Source organism: Oncorhynchus mykiss, chromosome 11 (assembly GCF_057628025.1).
Source record: "Oncorhynchus mykiss isolate SJ-2025 chromosome 11, ASM5762802v1, whole genome shotgun sequence".
NCBI lineage: Eukaryota > Metazoa > Chordata > Actinopteri > Salmoniformes > Salmonidae > Oncorhynchus > Oncorhynchus mykiss.
The window spans coordinates 60,758,640-60,783,785 of record NC_143032.1 but is presented as its reverse complement, the minus strand read 5'-3'; the positions used below and the strand labels follow the sequence as shown (position 1 = coordinate 60,783,785).

Below are 25,146 nucleotides of genomic sequence, written 5' to 3'. Positions count from 1 at the left end.
GAGTTGCATGTTCTGTTAAGATGGAGATGGGGAGGGGTATTTTTTAGCTACATATAAGTCAGACGTCTGTGGCCAGTGGAAAAGGAGGGGAGCAGAGTAAAGTGACAAGAAACAGCGTTGTTGCTTTTATTTGACATGATCCCTGTGAGTCAGAGTGCACAGATAGGCACACACTGCACAGGGAGTGGGAGAAGTGAGAGGGAACACACAAACAGACACAAACTGACACACACATCAAATCAAATGTGTGCCTTCAGAAGTGTTCATACTTATTCCACAATTTGTTGTGTTACAGCCTGAATTCAAAATGCATTAAAGTCTTTGTTTTTCTCACCCATCTACGCACAATACCCCATAACGACAGTGAAAGCACGTTTTTAGACATTTTTGCAAATGTATTGAAAATGAAACACAGAAATATCTCATTTACATATGTACTCACATCCCTGAGTCAATACATGTTAGAATCACATTTGGCAGTGATTACAGCTGTGAGTCTTTTTGGTTAAGTCTCTAAGAGCTTTGCAGACCAGGATTGTACAATCTCTGTCAATTTGGTTGTTGATCATTGCTGGACAGCCATTTTCAAGTCTTGCCATAGATGTTCAAGCCGATTTAAGAAAAAAATTTAACTAGGCCACTCCAGAAAATTCAATGTCGTCTTGGTAAACAACTCGTGTATATTTGGCCTTGTGTTTTAGGTTATTGTCCTGCTGAAAGGTTCATTTGTCTCCCAGTGTCTGTTGGAAAGCAGACTGAACCAGATTTTTCGCTAGGATTTTGCTTGTGCTTAATTAACGCGATTACATTTAGTTTTATCAACAAAAAAACTCCCTAGTCCTTGCCAATGACAAGCATACCCAAAACATGATGCAGCCACCCCGATGCTTGAAAATATGAAGAGTGATACTTAGTGATGTGTTGCCACATTTTTTGCAGTTTTGCCTTATTGCAAACAGGATGTTTTGGAATATTTGTATTCTGTACAGGCTTCCTTCTTTTCACTCTTTCATTTATGTTAGTATTGTGGAGTAACTACAATGTTGTTGATCCATCCTCAGTTTTCTCCTATCACTCTGTAACTGTTTTAAGTCACCATTGGCCTCATGGAGAAATCCCTGATAGTTTTCCTTCCTCTCCGGCAACTGAATTAGGAAGGATGCCTGTATCTTTGTAGTGACTGGGTGTATTGATACACCATCCAAAGTATAATTAATAACTTCACCATGCTCAAAGGGATATTCAATGTCTCCTTCTGTTATTTTTACACACCTACCAATACGTGCCCTTCTGTGTGAGGAATTGTTTGAATCAGTATTTAAAATTCACTGCTCTACCGAGGGACCTTACAGATAATTTTACGTGTGGGGTACAAATATGAGAGTCATAAAAAAAATGTAAACACTATCATTACACACAGAGTGAGTCCATGCAACTTATTATGTGACTTGTTAAGCACATTTTTACTCCTGAATTTACCTTGCCATAATAAAGGGGTTGAATACTTATTGACTCAAAACATTTCAGCTTTACATTTTTTATTAATTTGTAAAATATTCCAAAAACATAACTCCACTTTGAAATTATGGGGTATTATGGGTAGGCCTGGGACAAACCATCTACATGTAATGTATTTTTAAAATCAGGCTGTAACAACAAAATGTAGAAAAAGTTACGTGGTGTGAATACTTTCTGAAAGCACTGTACACAGTCAGGCATATACAAAGAGAGAGGGACACGTCATTCATAAAAAGAAAATCCAATATACAAATATTAAAAAATATTCAGCAAAGTTAAGGTTCACAGTAACTAAAAGATTCACAAACAAACACTCTCAGGTGACACAGGCCTAGGCAAAAGAGGACCACAGAATAGTGTTTAATGTGGTTGAAATACTATCAGCTTTTATGATGCTGGTAAAGATAGAAACTTTACAGAAGGTTCCTAACTGTGCATTCACTCTCTCAAGATGCTAAAATAAACAATTGTTTACCGACCGATTATTTCACTTATAATTCACTGTATCACAATTCCAGTGGGTCAGAAGGTTACATACACTAAGTTGACTGTGCCTTTAAACAGCTTGGAAAATTCCAGAAAATTATGTCATGGCTTTAGAAGCTTCTGATAAGCTAATTGACATCATTTGAGTCAATTGGAGCTGTACCTGTGGATTTATTTCAAGGCCTACCTTCAAACGCAGTGCCTCTTTGCTTGACATAATGGGAACATCAAAAGAAATCAGCCAAGATCTCAGAAAAAAAATTGTAGACCTCCACAAGTCTGGTTCATCCTTGGGAGCAATTTCCAAATGCCTGAATATACCACGTTCATCTGTACAACCAATAGTACACAAGTATAAACACCATGGGACCACACAGCCGTCATACCGCTCAGGAAGGAGAAGCGTTCTGTCTCCTAGAGATGAACGTACTTTGGTGCGAATAGTGCAAATCAATCCCAGAACAACAGCAAAGGACCTTGTGAAGATGCTGGAGGAAACAGGTACAAAAGTATCTATATCCACAGTAAAACAAGTCCTATATCGACATAACCTGAAAGGCCGCTCAGCAAGGAAGAAGCCGCTGCTCCAAAACTGCCATAACAAAGCCAGACTACGGTTTGCAACTGCACATGGGGACAAAGTTTGTACTTTTTGGAGAAATGTCCTCTGGTCTGATGAAACAAAAATAGAACTGTTTGGCCATAATGACTGGTGCACTTCACAAAATAGATGGCATTATGAGGACAGAAAATTACGTGAATATATTAAAGCAACATCTCAAGACATCAGTCGGGAAGTTAAAGCTTGGTCGCAAATGGGTCTTCCAAATGGACAATGACCCCAAGCATACTTCCAAAGTTGTGGCAAAATGCCTTAATGACAACAAAGTCAAGGTATTGGAGTGGCCAACACAAAGCCCTGACCTCAATCCTATAGAAAATTTGTGGGAAGAATTGAAAAAGCGTGTGTGAGCAAGGAGGCCTACAAACCTGACTCAGTTACACCAGCTCTGTCAGGAGGAATGGGCCAAAATTCACCCAACTTATTGTGGGAAGCTTGTGGAAGGCTACCTGAAACATTTGACCCAAGTTAAACAATTTAAAGGCAATGCTACCAAATACCAAATAAATAATTCTCTCTACTATTATTCTGACATTTCACATTCTTAAAATAAAGTGGTGATCCTAACTGACCTAAAGACAGGGAATTTTTACTCTGAATAAATGTCAGGAATTGTGAAAAACTGAGTATAAATGTATTTGGCTAAGGTGTATGTAGACTTCCAACTTCAACTGTACATTTGGTGTATCATTTTACTGCAAGAAACTCTTAATTCTGCAGGAGTTAGGCTATGTGAGAGGCTATAGACCTACAGTCAGTGTCCAGATTTCAGTTAGGCTATGTGAGAGGCTATAGACCTACAGTCAGTGTCCAGATTTCAGTTAGGCTATGTGAGAGGCTATAGACCTACAGTCAGTGTCCAGATTTCAGTTAGGCTATGTGAGAGGCTATAGACCTACAGTCAGTGTCCAGATTTCAGTTAGGCTATGTGAGAGGCTATAGACCTACAGTCAGTGTCCAGATTTCAGTTAGGCTATGTGAGAGGCTATAGACCTACAGTCAGTGTCCAGATTTCAGTTAGGCTATGTGAGAGGCTATAGACCTACAGTCAGTGTCCAGATTTCAGTTAGGCTATGTGAGAGGCTATAGACCTACAGTCAGTGTCCAGATTTCAGTTAGGCTATGTGAGAGGCTATAGACCTACAGTCAGTGTCCAGATTTCAGTTAGGCTATGTGAGAGGCTATAGACCTACAGTCAGTGTCCAGATTTCAGTTAGACTATGTGAGAGGCTATAGACCTACAGTCAGTGTCCAGATTTCAGTTAGCGGTAATAAAAAATAAAAATAAAAAAATTAATTAAAATAATAAAATAATAAAATAAAATAAAATAATACAAATAATAAAAAATAAAAAATTATGAAAGAAAAATCTAAATGTAACCTATAGATATGAATTGCGCAAGAATTATACATTTATGGATTTTGAATGGATTGTTTTCTCTTTATTCAACCTGCCCGCCACCCGTCCTTCATCAACACAATATTTCATGACCCTAAACCAGCTTGCCCCACGGATATTCACCTCTCTCCCACCAGTCCTTTAGAATGTCACCACATAACGCAGCTGGGATATCTACAGTGCCTGCCTGCCTGCCTGCCTGCCCGCCCGCCCGAACGCCCGCCCGCCCGCCCGCCCGCCCATTCTTCCTGCCCTGACCTCGAGCCTGCCTAACGCCCTGTACTGTTTGGACTCTGACCTGGTTTATGAACTCTCGCCTGTACCCGACCTGCCTTTTGCCTGCCCCTTGTGTTATAATAAATATCGGAGCCCAACCATCTGCCTCCTGTGTCTGAATCTGGGTCTCGCCTTGTGCCATTATAGTCCCTCAGTCAAGCAGTGAATTTCAAACACAGATTCAACCACAAAGACCAGGGAGGTTTTCCAATGACTTGCAAAGAAGGGCAGCTATTGGTAGATGGGTAAAAATAAAAACATCTGACATTAAATCTCCCTTTGAGCATGGTGAAGTTATGAATTACACTTTGGATGGTGTATTAATACACCCAGTCATTATAAAGATACAGGCATCCTTCCTAACTCTTTTGCCGGAGAGAAAGGAAACCGCTCAGGGATTTCACCATGAGCCCAATGGTGATTTTTAAATAGTTAAGAGTTTAATGTCTGTGATAGGAGAAAACTGTGGATGAATCAACAACAGGCAAAATACTAACCTAAATGACTGAGTGAAAAGAAGGAGCCCTATACAGAATAAAAACATTCCAAAACATGGATAATGTTTGCAATAAGACACTAAAGTTAAATTGTAAAAAATGTGGGAAAGAAATTAACTTTATGTCTTGAATACAAAGAGTTATGTTTGGGGCAAATTCAGCACAGGCAAAATCCTAGAGGAAAACCTGGTTCAGTCTGCTTTCCAACAGACACCGGGAGACAAATTCAGCTTTCAGCAGGACAATAACCTAAAACCCAAGGCCAAATATACACTGGAGTTGCTTACCAAGATGACATTGAATGTTCCCGAGTAGCCTAGTTACAGCTTTTACATAAATCGTCTTGAAAATCTATACCAAGACTTGAAAATGGCTGTCTAGCAATGATCAACAACCAATTTGACAGAGCTATAATAATATGCAAATATTGTACAATCCTGGTGTGCAAAGCTTTTAGAGACTTACTCAGACTCACAGCTGTAAATGCTGCCAAAGGTGATTCTAACATATTGACTCAGGGGTTTGAATAGTTATGCAAATAAGATATTTCTGTATTTTTATTCTAAAAACGTGTTTTCACTGTCATTATGGGGTATTGTGTGTAGATGGGTAGGAGAGAAAAATGATCTATTTAATCCATTTTAAATTCAGGCTGTAACAACAAAATGTGGAATAAGTCCAGAAGGCACAGTATACCCCTCCATCACAGACTTAGGCTAAAACTTCAGTGGGGAGGGAGAGAGGGATCAAAAGAGCCATCCTTAGTTTAGCTTAGGCACCCCCTCTCCCCTTTTTGGAACAACCAGGACTCAGGAGGAAGGGAAGGCAGAACACCAACACCCCACCATCTTACTCTTCCTTTCCCAGACTGTACCTCTGTGGGAGCAATAGCAGGGATGTGCCCATTAATCAGTGGTCTCATTTGCGTGGAGAAATCTCCGTACTCCCTGGCCATGTTCGAGGACATCAAAACAATGATACACCATGGGTAAATTGTGACTGACTGATCTACAAATAATATTGAGTAGTTATTTTTGATGCAAGGTGATTTTTATCAGTCAGTCAGTCACTATCTTTGCCACTGCAGCTGAAAAAGAATCCTAGGGGAAACACTGGTAGGGGTACCAGTACAGGGACGGAGAGGGAGGTTGGCATGGTAAATGTGCTAAAAACACAATGTTCCCTTCAGGACCTGGCACCTGAGCAAATGATGGAGGTTCATTTAAAATATCATCAAGACAACCACCTCAAGGACCAACCGAGGTAAAAAAATTCAACATTAAAACAAGCAGGCTTGGTGTATTAGACTCTGGTACACAGAGGCACTAATACAAATGTCACATTCAAACATTCATATACAATATAGAAACAGCACACAGGAAGAAACAGTATCTTCCTAATCAACAGCTTTTCATTCAACTCATCACACATTATTTTTTAACCAGTTGAACAATGCACTTTTTAATTACTTACAATGAACTGTGGTAAGAAAATAACCATGTGCCATTGTCATCATCATCGCCTGTAGCTAATCTTTTTTACGACTAGCACCATGCAAAATTGTTAGAGCCACTGACTTTGGTCAATAAGGTCGACAAGGCCATGGGAATGTATGGAATGTGGACAAAAGTGAGATAGTGGTCCTTCTCAGTTCAACAACAACCAACACTAATGCTTTTGTATCTCAGACACTCTCAACTGCATCTTATCATCTGGCCCATAGAGATAATGCAGCCTTCAGGGGTGAGAGTAGGGGAAAGGCTCCAGAGTGGCACTGCATCTTATCATCTGGCCCATAGAGATAATGCAGCCTTCAGGGGTGAGAGTAGGGGAAAGGCTCCAGAGTGGCACTGCATCTTATCATCTGGCCCATAGAGATAATGCAGCCTTCAGGGGTGAGAGTAGGGGAAAGGCTCCAGAGTGGCACTGCATCTTATCATCTGGCCCATAGAGATAATGCAGCCTTCAGGGGTGAGAGTAGGGGAAAGGCTCCAGAGTGGCACTGCGGTCTAGGCACTGCATCTCAGTGCAAGAGGCGTCACTACAGTTTGAATCCAGGCTGTATCACATCCGGCCGTGATTGGGAGTTGGCCCAGCGTCATCCGGGTTTGGCTGGGGTAGGCCGTCATTGTCAATAAGAATTTGTTCTTAGCTGACTTCCCTAGTTAAATAAAGGTTCGATAAAATAAAACACATTTTTAAAATGGTGGGGCTCAGGATGCAGGCTTTCTGAGGCTGGTCTGGTCAGGCCAAGACGCTGCGTCTCTCCTGCCCCTCTCACTGATCTTTTGCTCCGACTGGTATCAAATAGAACTTGCATGAGTGCCAGGGTGAAACTGCACATGTCAAAGCCAGAAATACACTTGGGGAATTAGAGGCACTCCAGGTCTACCGGTCTCCTGCTGGCTACACAGACACACCCAGCACACACACACACAAATCAACAAGCAAATGAAGACACAGACCTACACACACAAGCATAAACACACAGAGGGACACGAACACAGCCTAGTAAGTTATTGATGTGAACCTGGTGACTGAGAAAGGGTTGTTACTCAAAAATGATTCAGTTACACAGTGATAGCCTCTGACTAACCAAGGCAGGAGAAGAAATTGACAGTAAATGGTCACTGAGTAGACAAACACATTGACACCAGTTGTGCAAATACAGAGTACATAACATGTACATAAAAGGTTGTTGCAATTAACATGAAGCACCTCTTATATACCTTCTAAGGAGTTTCCCCAAGAATGAGCATTTAGGATGTAAGCTTGTTTGTGTTGAGTCTGTGCCCTGTAAAATCTACTGCGATCTATGCTCAGTGATCTCATGGTATCTTCTATCTAATTATACAGTTTCAAAATGAACAAAAACATGCACCGCATGGCCACAAAAGTCTATAAAATCTCAACTGCCAGGACGTGAGTCTCATTTTGTGTCCTGTATGCAAATCTAGTTATACCAGTAATGTAGAAAACACGGGTGTTCTAGGCTTAGTGGGGGGAGTGATATTTAATACAAGTGTGTTACAATGTAGGCCCATCGTACAGCTACAGAAGTAGCATGAATTAAGCAGTGGCCTAATTCAAACATTAGCATAGCAACAATTCAGGTTGATGACTTTTCACTAGGCCATCAACTGAATCTTATTAACTGCTTATGAACATGGGGACGGCACACCAGTATCACCAGTAGTACATTTACCTCAATTACCATTATTTATCATCTACAATGTTTGTTTGGTTAAGGTAATTTCTGTTAATGCATTCAATATATTATTATTACAGTCTTACCGTTGTCATTGTAACAGTGGATACGTTGCTTGCAGAGCGCACACCCGAGGCTACACTTGTGAGAAAAAAGTTTGGGTTTATTTCATTACATTTATTAGTTGTCAATTTATTAATTGTCTTTTGTTTGGAGCACTCCTGTCAATCTTGTGTAAGGACACACACCTGATTATGCATAGAAGTAGGCCTTGTCTACCAGGCCTGCGCGCAAATGTAGGCTTATAAATGTGCTAATTTGAGGATCTGATAGCATTTCTGATTGTCTTAACTCAGCATCACTGTGGAGCTTCTCAAAGTACTTTTTTCTTCACCTCAAACAGCAAGTAAGAAAAGTCTGTTTTTACATCCATTGAGAATGACAATAGTTCCTCAACATAACCTATTTGAAAAATCTTTGGGAACGTCCTAAAAAAAGGCCTTCCTGAGTACTTCTTATCCCTTGCGCAAATAGTCTAAGCTGTCTGTCTGTAGCTCACTGATGTGGGAAACTGAGGGACCAGAATATGTTATACAATGCTGAAAGTTTGTACCAACTGAAGCTTGTGCTAGCAATGTTTCAAGTTCCTTGCAGACAGCCCACACATAGCCAATGTGATTGATAGGATATTTATTTGTATCAGGATATTTTCTACCTGCGGGCTGCAATGTTTTTATTTGTTGGTTTTATGTATGCTATTTTTACATATTGGCAATGGCAATAGAAATTACTTTTAGATTTGTATAATTTTCAAAAGATAGAATTTTGATTAACCACATTATATTCATTTTGAGAATTGAAGACTTTGTTATAAATTAAATTAAACTGTTCCACGAAAATGGGTGTATGAAAAAAATCAGAACTGGCACACAGATCAGGAGAAATGGTACAATAACTTAGCACTCCAAATGAAAAAGTTTGCAGACCTCTGGTGTAGCCTATTACTGGAAACTTCAGGAGCATAAAGGCAGAATCTGCGAAGGCCAGCAACAGCGGGAGGAGGAGGGTTGGGAACAGGTGTTTTTATTCTGGTTAGACTACATTGATCTCTGGCTCCCTCTTTTTAATCACAGTGCTTAAAGCATCAGACAAGCTCAGTAGCCTACATATAGCGTAGTTGATGTTATTCAAACATAGGATGTGTCTATATATAGAAAAATTCACATTTTAAAATTTCAACCAATCGATTGTGTAAAGAGTGTAATAATTACATTTATCATGTTGATATCATCATGATAGGGCCCCGTGTTTTGGTTAATCATGTCACATAATATTTAAAGATGTTTTATTATATGTTGGCAGTGGCTGCAAGGTTAGATAGCAGTAATTTTCTGCAAACATATCCCTAATTGCTGATGGCAAGTATCAACATCATCAAGTGTCATGATGAACGAATGGCTTATAATAATATAATGAATGATTAACTTAAACTCATTACACACAGTAAGAGCAATATTAAGTGTAAACTAATCTGGTCAATGGTGAATAAGAGCTGTACACACACATGCTTCTGATCTTCATGTTTGTTGTTCCCAGAAAGGAAATTACAAAAACATGAGCACACTGTTACAGGCAGAACCAAAACAAGAAAATATAAAAGTTTGATAAGCTCCTGTGAGCACGCACACACGAACACACACACAGTGTTCTACAGGAGCACCATCGCACCCAACCCGCCAATATATAATTGGTACAGTTGTAAATGTGTATATATTATTTTATTTTTAGATTATTATTTCATTATTTGTATTATTGTTTTAATTCACTCTCTTTGACCTGCACTGTTGGAGATCAGAGGCTTCCACTGTACCCTGCGATCACATATGCAACCCTGTGCATGTGACTAAATAAACTATTTATTTATCTATCTACACTCTAGTTGAGCTTCCTGTCAACCCCTTCTTCCTAGAATCCCACTCAGTGCGGTGGAAAAATGTAGGCATTTTGTGACCCAAGGCCTTGATGCACCACAGGGTGAAGGAGCTCTCAAGTCCAACCCTCCTCACTACTGGCCTCCTATCACACTCCTTGATTACTCAGAATGTCTTCTGTGTGTATGTGTGATGATTTAAAAAATCAGATGGAAAAATGTCTTCGGGATAGAACTAAATATATACAGAAGGTTAATTGTACACAAGGGGAAAATTGGAGATCCCACATAGATGTCCACTACATGAACAAAAGTATAGGGACACCTGCTCATTGAACATCTCATTCCAAAATCATGGCCATTAATATGGAGTTGGTCCCTCCTTTGCTGCTACAACAGCCTCCACTCTTCTTGGAAGGCTTTCCACTAGCTGTTGGAAGGCTTTCCACTACCTGCTTCCATTCAGCCACAAGAGCATTAGTCAGGTCAAGCACTGATGTTGGGCGATTAGGCCTGGCTTGCAGTCGGCATTCCAATTCATCCCAAAGGTTTTCGATGGGGTTGAGGTCAGGGCTCTGTGCAGGCCAGACAAATTCTTCCACACCAATCGACAAATCATTTCTGTATAGACCTCACTTTGTGCATGGGGGCATTTTCATGGTGAAATAGGAAACTGGTTGCCACAAAGTTGGAAGCACAGAATTGCCTACAGTAGAATGTCATTGTATGCTGTAGCATTAATATTTCCCGTCACTGGAACTAAGGGGCCTTGCCTGAATAATGAAAAACAGCCCCAGACCATTATTCCTCCTCCACCAAACTTCACAGTTGGCACTATGCATTCGGGCAGGTAGCGTTCTCCTGGCATCCGCCAAACCAAGATTTGTAGGTCGGACTGCCAGATGGTAATGTGTGATTCATCCCTCCAGAGAATGTGTTTCCACTGCTCCAGAGTCCATTGGTGGCGAGCTTTACACCACTCAGCCGATGCATGGCATTATGCATGGTGAGCGTAGGCTACTCGGCCAAGGAAACCCATTTCATGAAGCTTCTGGCGAACAGTTCCTGCACGGACGTTGCTGCCAGAGGCAGTTTGGAACTCAATAGTGAGTGTTGCAAATTAAGACAGATCATTTTTACTTCAGCACTCGCCGGTCCCGTTCTGTGAGCTTGTGTGGCCTACCACTTCGTGGCTGAGCCTTGGTTGTGGCCTACCACTTCGTGGCTGAGCCTTGGTTGTTCCCTAGACCGGTTATTCCCAAACTGGGGTACGCAATGCCGTCGTGGGTACGCCAAATAAAAATGTGATTCACCTTTTCAAACAGTCCATTTAGATTTTCCACCGGGGCTATACATTTGGGTGATGCTTTTTTTCCTCGTCTGAGAAGCCTCGTTTCACTGCCAAAAATACAATTAATCCATCTAGTGTTCAGCGAAATAACAACACAATGTCCAATACAGGTAGCCTAGTCAAAATATTAACATCCAATCACATTAACCGTTACTCTCTCGCAGGAATTCCACTGACGGTCACGTATGTAGCCAAACGTTTTTTTTAAAAGCCCCGCGTCCATAGAGACACATACTAGCTCTACTGATAGTACTGCTACTACCAGCAGCACTACACCTGCACCTGTCGACGACAAGTTGTTCTACTGCCGCGGATATGGCTGGGACAATGCTGGGGTAAAAGGCCCAAAAAACTATACAGACAACACTGTTTCACGACGCATCAGTGACATGGAAGGAGATGTTTTGAAACAATTACTGCTTTGCATACAAGCCAGTCAATTCTATGCATTACAGCTGGATGAGTCAACAGACGTGGCGGGCCTGGCACAGCTCCTGGTATATGTCCATTACGTTTATGGGGGGTCAATTAAGGAAGACATCCTCTTCTGGAAACCAGGAGATGATCTTTTTAAAGTACAGGACAGCTTTGTGACATCAAATGGACTTTGGTGGTCAAGATGTGTTGGTATCTGTACTGATGGTGCAAAAGCCATGACAGGGAGACCTAGTGGAGTGGTAACGCGCATGCAAGCAGTTGCTCCCGACACCACTTGGATACACTGCAGCATCCACCGAGAGGCTCTTGCTGCCAAAGGAATGCCTGACAGCTTGAAAGACGTTTTGGACACTACAGTGAAAATGGTTAACTTTGTTAAAGCAAGGCCCCTGAACTCTCGTGTATTTTCTGCATTATGCAATGATATGGGCGGCGACCATGTAAGGCTTCTCCAACATACAGAAATGTGCTGGTTATCAAGGAGCAAAGTATTGACACGTTATTTGGAATTGAGTGACGAGCTTAAAGTTTTCTTTACTGACCATAAATTTCACTTGTCTGACCACTTGCATGATGACGAGTTTCTCACACGACTGGCCTATCTGGGTGATGTTTTTCTCGCCTGAATGATCTGAATCTAGGATTACGGGGACTCTCCGCAACTATATTCAATGTGCAGGACAAAATTGAGGCTATGATTAAGAAGTTGGAGCTCTTCTCTGTCTGCATTAACAAGGACAACACACAGGTCTTTCCATCACAGCTAGATTTTTTTGTTAGCAAATGAACTCAAGCTTACGAACATGTCAAATGTGATATAGAGAATCATCTGAGTGAGTTGGGTGCGCAATTACACAGGTACTTTCCCGAAACAGACAACACAAACAACTGGATTCGTTATCCCTTTCATGCCCTGCCTCCAGTCCACTTACCGATAGCTGAACAAGAGAGCCTCATGGAAATTGCAACAAGCGGTTCTGTGAAAATTTAATTTAACCAAAAGCCACTGCCAGATTTCTAGTTAGGGCTGCGCTCAGAGTATCCTGCCTTGGCAAATTGCGCTGTCAAGACACTGATGCCTTTTGCAACCACGTACCTATGTGAGAGTGGATTCTCTCACATAGGTGCATGACAACTAAATACAGGCACAGACAGTGTGTGGAAATTGATCTAAGACTGAGACTCTCTCCAATACAACCCAACATTGCAGAGTTATGTGCATCCTTTCAAGCACACCCTTCTATTTAACCTGTGGTGAATTATTCACAATTTTTTGTTGAACAAATAAGGCTTTATATGTAAGATGGCAAAATAAAGAGCAAAATAATTATTATTATTATTTGTTCCCTGGTCCTATAAGAGCTCTTTGTCACTTCCCACGAGCCGGATTGTGACAAAAACTCACACTCATTCTTATGTTTAATAAATGTATTGTATAGTGTGTGTGTGGCAGGCTTACAATGATGGCAAAAAACAACAGAGTGCACTGACCCTGGTGCTACTCAGCTCGAATATTAATATTTGAAGGGGTACGGGACTATAAAAAGTTTGGGAACCACTGCTCTAGACGTTTCCACTTCACAATAACAGCACTTACAGTTCACCAGGGCAGCTCTAGTAGGGCAGAAATTTGACCAACGGACTTGTTGGAAAGGTGGCATCCTATGACGGTGCAACTTTGGAAGTCACTGAGCTCTTCATTAAGGCCATTCTGCTGCCAATATTTGTCTATGGAGATTGCATGGCTGTGTGCTCGATTTTATACACCTGTCAGCAACGGGTGTGGCTGAAATAGCCAAATCCGCTAATTTTAAGGGGTGTCCACATACTTTTGTATATATTGTGTATATAGTGTATTTAAGCAATAAGGCACGAGGAGGTGTGGTATATGGCCAATATACCACATCTAAGGGCTGTTGTTATGCACGACGCAGAGTTCCTGGATATAGCCCTTAGCCGCGGTGTATTGTCTATATACCACAAGCCCCCAATGTGCCTTATTGGTATTATAAACTGGATACCAATGTAATTAGAACAGTAAAAAGTACTTTTTTGTCAAACCTGTGATATACCACGGCTTTCAGCCAATCAGCATTCAGGGCTCGAACCGCCCAGTTTATAAATAGCTTTAGCGTGGACATATCACATTCTGACCTCCAATTAAATCATCATCAAAATGTACTAGAATGTTAAATATTGATTGCAGGAAATAAAAAAAACACATCGCAACAGCAATACAACGCGGCATCAGGAGTAAAAGTATCAGACACAGCAAAGGTAAAAAAACATTTATTTAGCCTACTGTAATTTTGACGAGGGCCTGAACAGAATGTGAAATTGTGATGACAGGACTTTGAAAGGTTTAAGTTTTTTAAGGTTTAGACTGTCTCTGAGGGGTGTGACTAAAACTAACAGAGGGAGAAAGGATCCTAGCGCTACACATCTGTATATAGTATCTTCTGTGTGAGAAACAAGCTCAACAGGCTCAACAAACTTGGGCCAAACCCCAGTCTTAATGAAGGTAGACTATGTGCAGAATGCAGTCTAGGGGGTTCCTCTCCCTGGGCAAGATCCCGCTGTGGCACCTGACTTTGTCTATGTACAGATTCACCTTTTCAAACAGTCCATTTAGATTTTCCAACGGGGCTATACATTTGGGTGAGTTTTTTGCCCGTTTCACTGCCAAAAATGAAATTAGACCATCTAGTGTTCAGCGAAATAACAACACAATGTCAAATACAGGTAGCCTAGTCAAATAATTAACATCGAATCACATTAAGCATTACTCTTTCGCGGGAATTCCACTAACTGTCCGTATGTAGTCAAACTTTGCTGATGCTCATTCAGTTTACTCAAAAATGGATATATGGTTAAAAAAAAGGCCCGCGTCCATAGAGACACATACCAGCTCTACTGGTAGTACTGCTACTACCAGCAGCACTACTCCTGCACCTGTCGATGACACAAGTTGTTCTGCTTCCACGAGCACATCAATGCTGGCATCAGTAATTCTACATTTGTTGTTAGCCCAGCTAGCATGGACACTGACAGTTGTGAATCTGATGCAGCCAAAGACCTACTGCCCCTAACCCGGGAAAGCACCGAACAACAGACAGGGACGCTGGATCATCGAAGATGCGCAAATATGATGAATATTGATTTGGGGTTCACTTATATTGGGAATAGTGCCTTTCCTCAGCCCCAGTGTGTTATATGTGCAAAAGTAGTATCTCACAACTCGAGGAAACCTTCACTCTTGTGCTGACATTTAGAAACAAAACAAGCCAATTTGAAAAATAAGGCACAGGGTTTTTTTGAGCGAGAATTAAGACGACTTTTGAGTAGTGAGACATGTATAAAAGCAACAGATACTATTAATAAGAAGGGTCTAGAAGCGTCTTATAGAGGTCGACCGAATATGATTTTTCAACGGCGATACCAATTATTGGAGGACCAAAAAAAGCAGATACCAATTAATCGGACGATTTTTAAAATGTATTTGTAATAATGACATTTAAAACAATACTGAATGAACACTTATTTTGACTTAATATAATATATCAATAAAAATCTATTTAGCCTAAAATAAGTAATGAAACATGTTCAATTTGGTTTAAATAATGCAAAAACAAAGTGTTGGAGAAGAAAGTAAAAGTGCAATATGTGCCATGTAAAAAAGCGAACATTTAAGTTCTTTGCTCAGAACATGAGAACATATGAAAGCTGGTGGTTCCTTTTAACATGAGACTTCAATATTCCAAGGTAAGAGGTTTTAGGTTGTAGTTAATATGGTATTTATAGGACTATTTCGCTCTATAGAATTTGTATTTCATATACCTTTGACTATTGGATGTTCTTATAGGCACTTTAGTATTGCCAGTGTAACAGTATAACTTCTGTCCATATCCTCGCCCCTACCTGGGCTCGAACCAGGAACACATCGACAACAGCCACCCTCGAAGCATCGTTACCCATCGCTCCACAAAATCCGCGGCCCTTGCAGAGCAAGGGGAACAACTACTCCAAGTCTCAGAGCGAGTGACGTTTGAAACGCTATTAGCGCGCACCCCACTAACTAGCTAGCCATTTCACATCGATTACACCAACTTAATCTCGGGAGTTGATAGGCTTGAAGTCATAAACAGCTCAAAAAACTATACAGACAATGTCTTCATCAAACAACACTGTTTCACGACGCATCAGTGACATTGCAGGAGATGTTTTGAAATTCTTACTGCTTCGCATACAAGCCAGTGAATTCTATGCGTTACAGCTGGATGAGTCAGACGTGGCGGGCCTGGCACAGCTCCTGGTATATGCCCGTTACGTTTATGGGGGGTCAATTAAGGAAGACATCCTCTTCTGCAAACCGGGAGAGGATATTTTTTAAGTACTGGACAGCTTTGCAAGTAGTTGCTCTGTCACACCCTGATCAGATTCACCTGTCCTTGTTATTGTCTCCACCCCCTCCAGGTGTCACTTGTTATCCCTGAGGTATTTCTACTTGTGTTTCCTGTCTCTCTGTGCCAGTTCGTCTTGTATGTTCCAAGTCAAACAGTATGTTTTTCCCGTGCTCCTGCCTTTTCTGTTCTCTTTTACTAGTCCTCACAGTTTTGACCCTTGCCTGTTCTGGACTCTGTACACGCCTGCCTGACCATTCTGCCTGCCCTGACCTCAAGCCTGCCTGCCACACTGTACCTCCTGGACTCTGAACTGGTTTTGATTTTTTGCCTGTCCAAGACCATTCTCTTGCCTACCCATCTTGAATATAATAAATAGCAAAGACTCAAACCATCTGCCTCCAGTGTTTGCATCTGGGTCTCGCCTTGTGCCCTGATATGCTCCCGATGCCACTTGGGTACACTGCAGCAAACACCGAGAGGCTCTTGCTGCCAAAGGAATGTCTGACAGCTTGAAAGACGTTTTGAACGCTACATTGAAAATGGTTAACTTTTTAACTTTGCTTTAACAAAGTTAACCATTTTCAATGTAGCGTTCAAAACATCTTTCAAGCTGTCAGACATTCCTTTGGCATGTCTGTCCCCCCTCGTGTATTTTCTGCAATATGCAATGATATGGGCAGCAACCATGTAACGCTTTCACAACATACAGAAGTGCCCTGGTTATCACTGACCCTGGTGCTAACGGGGGTATGCTTGAAGGGGTACACGGGACTATAAAAATCACTGATCTACTGTAAGCGAAGTGGATTTACACCATGTAACACAATCGCAGAATTTCATATTGGGTCCCTGATCTATACAACACCGAAATGCTTAATTATGGATATAAATGTCATTCTCTTCATGGTGATGTATCCTAAATAGGTACACAATGGTAGAAATATGCAATATCCTCCTTTACATATTTGAGTACTATTCTACACACTAGCTTTCTCGAGGTGCTGAAACCCTCTATTCTCAACCACCGGCTATAAACCAAACACTATAAAAAACATAAACATAGCCTACCTATGGCTCTTGTAATTCCTTTGGCCAAGGGCCTCCCGTGTTGGGCAGTGGTCTAAGCTGTGCCACTAGAGATTCTGGGTTCGAGTCCAGGCTCTGTCGTAGCCGGCCGCGACCAGAGACACATGGGGCGGCGCACAATTGGCCCAGCGTAGACCTGGTTAGGGGAGGGTTTGGCCGGCAAGGATGTCCTTGTCCCATCGCGCACTAGCGACTCCTGTGGCGGGCCAGGCTCAAAGCACGCTGACATGGTCGCCAGGTGTACAGTGTTTCCTCAGACACATTGGTGCGGCTGGTTTCTGGGTTAAGTGGGCATTGTGTCAAGAAGCAGTGTGGCTTGGTTGGGTTGTGTTTCGGAGGACGCACAGCTCTTGACCTTCACCCGAGTCTGTACTGGAGTTGCAGCGATAACGCAAGACAGTAACTACCAATTGGATACCACAAAATTGGGGAGAAAAACGGGTTAAAATTGTACAAATAAAAAATAATGAAAAGTACAAATCAAATTTTAGAAAATCCTTCGGACAGGTCAGAAGCAGCTGCCAAGGGCTGCTTGAATACAGAGGGGAGATGATGTGTTGTTGTTTGTTTGCGGTTCCATCTTGCTCCGGTATACTGGGGAGATGTTGGCGTATATGTTTCAACATATTTGAGGTGTTGGCAGCTCGTTGAGCATGGCGACATACCGTTAACGTTTTACCCACAACTGTCTGTCCATCGGCAGTTATTTTACTTGGAAGCCAAAATGTTGAACAAAACTGGAGATTTAAACGATGATGAAGGATACTCCAATTCTGGTTTATCGACCCCATCACTCGGCATCATACAGAACTAGTTATTTAAAAAAATAAAAGTTTACCATTATTTAACTAGGCAAGTCAGTTAAGAACAAATTCTTATTTACAATGATGGCCTACTAGGGAACAGTGGGATAACTGCCTTGTTCAGGGGCAGAATGACAGATTTTTATCTTGTCAGCTCGGGGATTCGATCCAGCAACCTTTGTTACTGGCCCAACACTCTAACCACTAGGCTACCAGCCGCCCGCTGTAACTCACAAAAGGATAGTTCGAAATACGCTAGGCTCTAGTTGTTACATTTAATAATGGACCCGGAGAGGATGGCTGCCGTCTTATTGGCTCTTATTAACCAACCGTGCTATTTTGTTTGTTTTTTCCCATTGTTTGTAATTTATTTTGTACATAATGCTGCTGCTACCGTCTCTTATTACCGGCCCTCATCCCAGTCATTCGCAGGAGAAAGACACAGATTTTGCGAAAGGAGATTGGTTTCACGGATTCCCCAGGTACTGCTGCTCATTCCGTGCACCAGTTCCGGAGGTCTACATCACCGGCCTCTAGGCGTCACTGAACTGTTACTTTACGCACACCTGATTCCCATTCCCCCTGTTTAGGGGGAATGTGCCCTTTGTTCACCATTGTTTTGTCAGTTCTTATTCCCATGTCCTTGGTCTGTGAGTACCTGTGCTTTGTTATTTCGGCTTTCGTGCTGCGTGTATTGTGCAGTTGTTATTACGGGTTTCTTCCCGTGTATTGTTGTGCATTTGTTATTACGGGTCTCGCCCGTGGAGTGTATTGCGGGTCTCGTCCTGTGTATTTATTAGAGGTTTAACCTTGCTCTTTTGTTTGGGTTACATCCCTGTGTGTTTGTTTTGGGCTTCATCCCCGTGCCTTTTCATGGCATGTTGTATATTTTGGGTGGCGTATTAAACCCCCCTATTACGAATTCCTGCGCCTGTCTCCAATAATTTATACAATTCACGTATGTCCTACCAATGGGACATTAAAAACTGTAAAATCTTATGTTTCACCGAGTCGTGGCTAAGCGATGACATTAATAACATACAGCTGGCGGGTTAAACACTATCGGCAGGATAGTACAGCAGCCTCTGGTGAGACAAGGGGTGGCGGTCTGTGTATATTTGTAAACAGCTGGTGCATGGTATCTAAGGAAGTCTCTAGCTATTGCTTGCCTGAGGTAGAGTATCTAATGATAAGCTGTAGACCACACTTTCTACCTAGAGAGTTTTCATCTGTATTTTTCTTAGATGTCTACATACCACCACAGACATCTAAGACCGCACTCAATGAGCCGTATACCGCCATAGGCAAAAAGGAAAACGCTCATCCAGACGCGGCACACCTAGTGGCCAAGGACTTCAATGCAAGGAAACTTACATCAGTTTTACCTCATTTCTGTCAGCATGTTAAATGTGCAACCAGAGGGGCAGAAAAGAAAACTCTGGACCACCTTTATTCCACACACAGAGACATGTACAAAGCTCACCACCGCCCTCCATTTGGTAAATCTGACCATAATTCAATCCTCCTGATTCCTGCTTACAAGCAAAATTAAAAGCAGGAAGCACCCGTGACTAGGTCAATAAAAAGTGGTCAGATGAAGCAGATGCTAAACTATAGGACTGTTTTGCTATCACAGACTGGAATATGTTCCGGGATTCCTCCGATGGCATTGAAGAGTACAGCACATCAGTCATTGGCTTCATCAATAAGTGCATTGATGACATCGCCTCCACAGTGACTGTACATACATACCCCAACCAGAAGCCATGGATTACAGGCAACATCCACACTGGCCTAAAGGCTAGAGCTGCCGCTTTCAAGGAGCGGGACTCCAACCCGGAAGCTTATAAGAATTCCCGCTTTGCTCTCCAACGAACCATTAAACAGGCAAAGCATCAATAAAGGACTAAGATCGAATAAAACTACACCGGCTCTGACGCTCGTCGGATGTGGCAGGGCTTGGAAATTATTACAGACTACAAAGGGAAGCACAGCCAAGAGCTGCCCAGTGACACGAGCCTACCAGACGAACTAAATTACTTATATGCTCGCTTCGAGGCAAGTAACACTGAAACATGCATGAGAGCATCAGCTGTTCCGGACAACTGTGTGATCACGCTCTTCGTAGCCGATGTGAGTTAGACCTTTAAACCGTTCAACATTCACAAGGCCGCAGGGCCAGATGAATTACCAGGATGTGTACTCCGAGCATGCGCTGACCAACTGGCAAGTGTCTTCACTGACATGTTCAACCTCTCCCTGTCGGAGTGCTATTCATTGAAGAGCTCAGCGTTCAACACCATAGTGCCCTCAAAGCTCATCCCTAAGCTAATGACCCTGGGACTAAACACCTCCCTCTGCAACTGGATCCTGGACTTCTTGACGGGCCGCCCCCAGGTGGTAAGGGTAGGTAACAACACATTATCCACGCTGATCCTCAACACGAGAGATGATTGTGGACTACAGGAAAAAGAGGACTGGACACGCCCCCATTCTCAACGACGAGGCTGTAGTGGAGCAGATTGAGAGCTTCAAGTTCCTTGGCATCCACATCACCAACAAACTAACATGGACCAAGCACACCAAGACAGTTGTGAAGAGGGCACGACAAAACCTATTCCCCCTCAGGAGACTGAAAAGATTTGGCAAGGGTCCTCAGATCCTCAAAAGGTTCTACAGCTGCACCATCGAGAGCATCCTGATGGATTGCATCACTGCCTGGTATGGCAACTACTCGGCCTCCGACCGCAAGGCACTACAGAGGGTAGTGGGTACGGCCCAGTACATCACTGGGCCAAGCTTCCTGCCATCCAGGACCTCTATACCAGGCACCTAGTCATAGACTGTTCTCTCTGCTTCTGTACGGCAAGCGGTACCGGAGCGTCAAGTCTAGGTCCAAGAGGCTTCTAAACAGCTTCTACCCCCAAGCCATAAGACTCCTGAACATCTAATCAAATGGCTACCCAGACTGTTTGTATTGCCCCCCTCCACCTCTTCTATGCTGCTGCTACTCTCTGTTAATATCTATGCATAGTCACAACATCTCCTCGACCAACCGGGGCCCCCGCACATTGACTCTGTAACGGTACCCACTGTATGTAGCTTCGCTATTGTTATTTTACTGCTGCCCTGTAATTATTTCTTACTTTTATTTTTATTGTACTTTCTTAAAACTCCATTGTTGGTTAAGGGCCTGTAAAGTAAGCATTTCACTGTAAGGTCTATCTATACCTGTTGTATTCGGCGCATGTGACAAATACATTTATTAGATTTTTAACAAAATAGCCTGAATCACCAGATTTACTCAAGATGCATAGGCCTACAACCGTGTAGGCATAGCCTATAGACCAAGTGTTTTTATTTTGTAAATATGCCGTTTTTTTATGTATTCCTTCCGGTTCACAGTGTGGACCAAACTGAGGCTCCCGTAATGAACGGGTCGGTATGAATATGTGTACCATTACACCACAACAATCAAGTGAGAGTGAGGAGTTTCCCTGGATCAGTGGGTATTAGTGGTTATCCTGATGGCTATAATAGATCTTCTTCACCTCAAGTCCTCCTCCCCCTTAAAGCAAAGATTCACCCATTTTTTATGTTATATCGTTTTTGGGCATCTCTGAGCGATGTTCTATCGATTCCCGGGGTCATTTCATTTTCCATGTGTGTCTGAGCTCTTGCCATTCACGTTGGGCAGAAATACAGCCGGTATGACGCAAAATGCATCACTGGCTGTATTTCTGTATTTTGAAAGTTCTTTATCATGAAAAATACTTGATTGCAGGCTTGCAAAACATTTTAGGACTGCATCAACAGTGCACTAATGAAACAAATACCAAAAGATAGTTTGAGTGGAATTGTATTTATTTTAAGTATCATCAAACACCACTCCATGGGGTTGGGGAACACAGTAATCTCAGCCTCATGATACAGGGAAAAATTTGAGAGAGAGTGAGAAGATACCCAGTGACTAACTTTCCTTTTCACACTTTATGCTGTTATAAATCAGTTTCTCTGACATGTGCTTTGAACAGGGAACGCAAACATAACAATCTGCAGCGTATAATGAAGCTGAACTACCTGTCCATGCATCTGGGTGTGCACTGGGGAAGTAAAGGCAAAGATATGCCACGAAATCAATTCAGACAGCAAAAAATGTACATACTATTTATTTCAAGTCGCCTATTGCATTTGGCTTTGTTGTCACTCTCTTTAGGGATACTGAATTAAGTAAAAATGACTGTAAATCAGGATACAAAACAAGTTCCCACAAGCCCAGCATGGAGGATAATTGATCTGTGCAAAGATCCTGTGCACATAACAAAACACACATCAACACCTACAGAGTTATCTCAAAATAACAACTTGCCATTTAAGAATCTAGTGCGCCTGTCGTCCATTTTTGAAAGGCAGGAATTCCACTGTTTACAACATCATAAAAATAAAAAGCTGTGTAATAACAGTTTCCTCACATCTCCTCAAAGTAGCCTATGCACTTTTAATCCCTTTATCTATTTCTGGCAGTAGACGTGTATTGTTGATGTCATTGTGCGTGAGGGGGACATCAGTTCTATCAGTGAGTTGATGGTGTATGGCTGGAGTGATGCCATGTTGTCCTTTACACAGGCCTGAGAGGGAGTCACCATCAGTCTTCACAACCTGCTACAGTAGGGGGGTTCAGCTACTTTGTCAACCAAATAATTAAAGAGAAACCTGCGCCTTTTGGCCCAACAAGCATACAGTTGCAGAAAGAATGTGAATGTTTTCAGTACAGTGGCACAGAGAGGGGGCAACCTTGGGTAGTGTGCCGTGGTAGTGCGGCCTCCCTCCAGAACAGTGGCACTGCGTCAGGGCTGCCCTTCAGTGCAGAGCCACCATATGGGCAGCAGTGGTCACAGGCCTCTGTCAGCACTGGAGAGTGAGTCACACTGGCCTCAATTACAGTAGACTGGGGAGAGCACCTCACCATAGAAGCCCACAGAACCTGATCAACTGACAGCTGCATTAAGAGACATGGTCAGGAATTCACATATTAAGAGGCATTGATGGACAAACAGCACACTATTTCTCTTTCTCTTCTTTATTTGTTTGTTGACAGACAAATAAAGTGGAATAAATGTGCAGGTGATGCTGCAGTCAGAGTTTATTAGTTGGATTTTTATTTTATTTTTAAGACTGACGAGAGACCATTACAAAACCTGGACGAAAAACCCAAGATCACTCAAAGAGACTACCATATGTGACTGCTCCAATCAATATCATTACTACCCTGTTATAAAAAAACAGGCACAGTTCAGCTGCAAACCTTGTTGGAAAATACATCATGTGAAAATAGAAGATGACAAACTATGAACACAGCAACTCAGATGGGCCACAGTGTCAGAAGATAACTGACTAATATTTACAACCTAAACGACAAAAGAACAACACAAAGGGCAACCTGCAACAGCTCTCAATATTGTTGAGATAAGCATGGGTTGGGCACTTGCATGATGAATCAGTACTGAATCCGTAGCTGCAGATACCTCAAGAAAAGAAAGGTACATACAGTATGTTGCAACATGGTACTCCTGGTTAGAGCGTTGGGCCAGTAACCGAAAGCTGACAAGTTAAAAGCTGTCGTTCGTTCCCTGAGCAAGCCAGGTAACCCACTGTTCCCCCGGCACCTCTCTCTTTCAGAGGGGTTGGGTTAAATGCGGAAGACACATTTCAGTTGAAGGAATTCAGTTGCATAACTGACTAGGTATCCCCCTTTCCCAATCGGCGAAAATGTCAAAGTTACCCAAACAGGCTCATTTTTAAATCACTCAATGGCAACAAGTAATCCACAAAAACCAGACATAGGGAACTGTTTTTCGTGTTATAATGCATTTCTTTTCAACAGCATACAACAAATCCAGAGTTGTTGACTAACTCTCTCCTGCATTAGTTGATCTCTTGTGTGCTGATAAAGAGATTGTAGATAGTGGTAACAATGTAACAAGTCAAGGGAATCAAGCATGATTCTACTGCATCGCATCATTCACCTACTACTAGACAGACATCTCTGATCGTGAGCTATTGAGAGAATAATGAACACTGCATATGCAATTGGATTTTGAATTGCTGCGGTCTGTGGAGGAAATTATTGAAATTGTTCCGCGCTTTTCACTGTGACCCAAAGTAAACCCACCATCTTTACACAAGTCAGTTACCTAGCAACATCGCGACATGGTAATCACAAATTGATGGCTCGCAATGCTCATCACATGCATAAAAAGGATGCGCACTCGCACGCTGAAATAGAATACTGCTTAGGACTTACCCAAAATCAAAGTTAATTGGCCGTTCCCTCTCGGTCACGAGCGCGTTTTGGTTCCTCTGTGGGATACTCAGCAGACATAGAAAATAAAAAGTGGCATTACTTGCCAGCTTGAAATGTTACAATGTAGCCAACAATTAATTTAGTCAGTTTCCTTTCCGTTGTCTTGAGGACGTTTGATAGTTGAACTACTTCATGTAAACAGGAATTAGGGACAGCCTCGGGTCATCATCTTTCTTGAGCTGCATCCAAGTCCTCACATTTCCTTGAACAAATAACTACGTTGGCCCCAAACTGTATGGTAGTAAACCGATAAAAAGCGGGGTCAAGTATTGACAACCGACGGAAAATCCATATAGTCTACTAAAACGTTATTGTTTCCAGTAGTAATTCACACGCGAGTTGCCTTCATCACTTCAGTTAACGCTCAAGCGAAAAAGACGCTCTGGATTCAAACACCGGTAAAACCGAAGTCCGTAAATCCACTTGAAGCAAGAGTATTGCGACAATATGGTGAATATACTCGCAATCCTGAGCTTCTGGGGGTTGCCTCTAGTCTTGTTTGCTGTGAACGTGAACCACAACTATGAATTTGCTTCCTTCTCGAGCTCAGGCCAAATGGAATGCGCCCCCTGTTGGCCAAATGCTCCGCAAACGGAAATGTGTTACCTCTGGTTAGTTCAGCCATTCCCATGGGTAAAGAATAGGGTTTGGGGAAAAACTCCGGAAAATGAAGTCAGGTTTAGGAGATCCTATGCGTTAGTTAACATGAGCTTTATGCATTATGAGGCTTTTATGTTCTTTATGTGCTTCATTTATTACATAAAT

The 25,146-nt window shown here is 42.2% G+C and overlaps 1 protein-coding gene across 1 annotated transcript in view; it reads right to left on the bottom strand.

Annotated features, from left to right (window-relative positions):
• Positions 1–24,949, bottom strand: part of LOC110536071 (membrane-associated phosphatidylinositol transfer protein 2) — an 84,377-nt gene extending 59,428 nt beyond the window's left edge. Inside the window, 1 exon segment of the mRNA XM_090190711.1 lies at positions 24,322–24,949. The gene's annotated coding sequence lies outside the window, so the exon portion shown is untranslated.
• Positions 24,950–25,146: the final 197 nt, after the last annotated feature.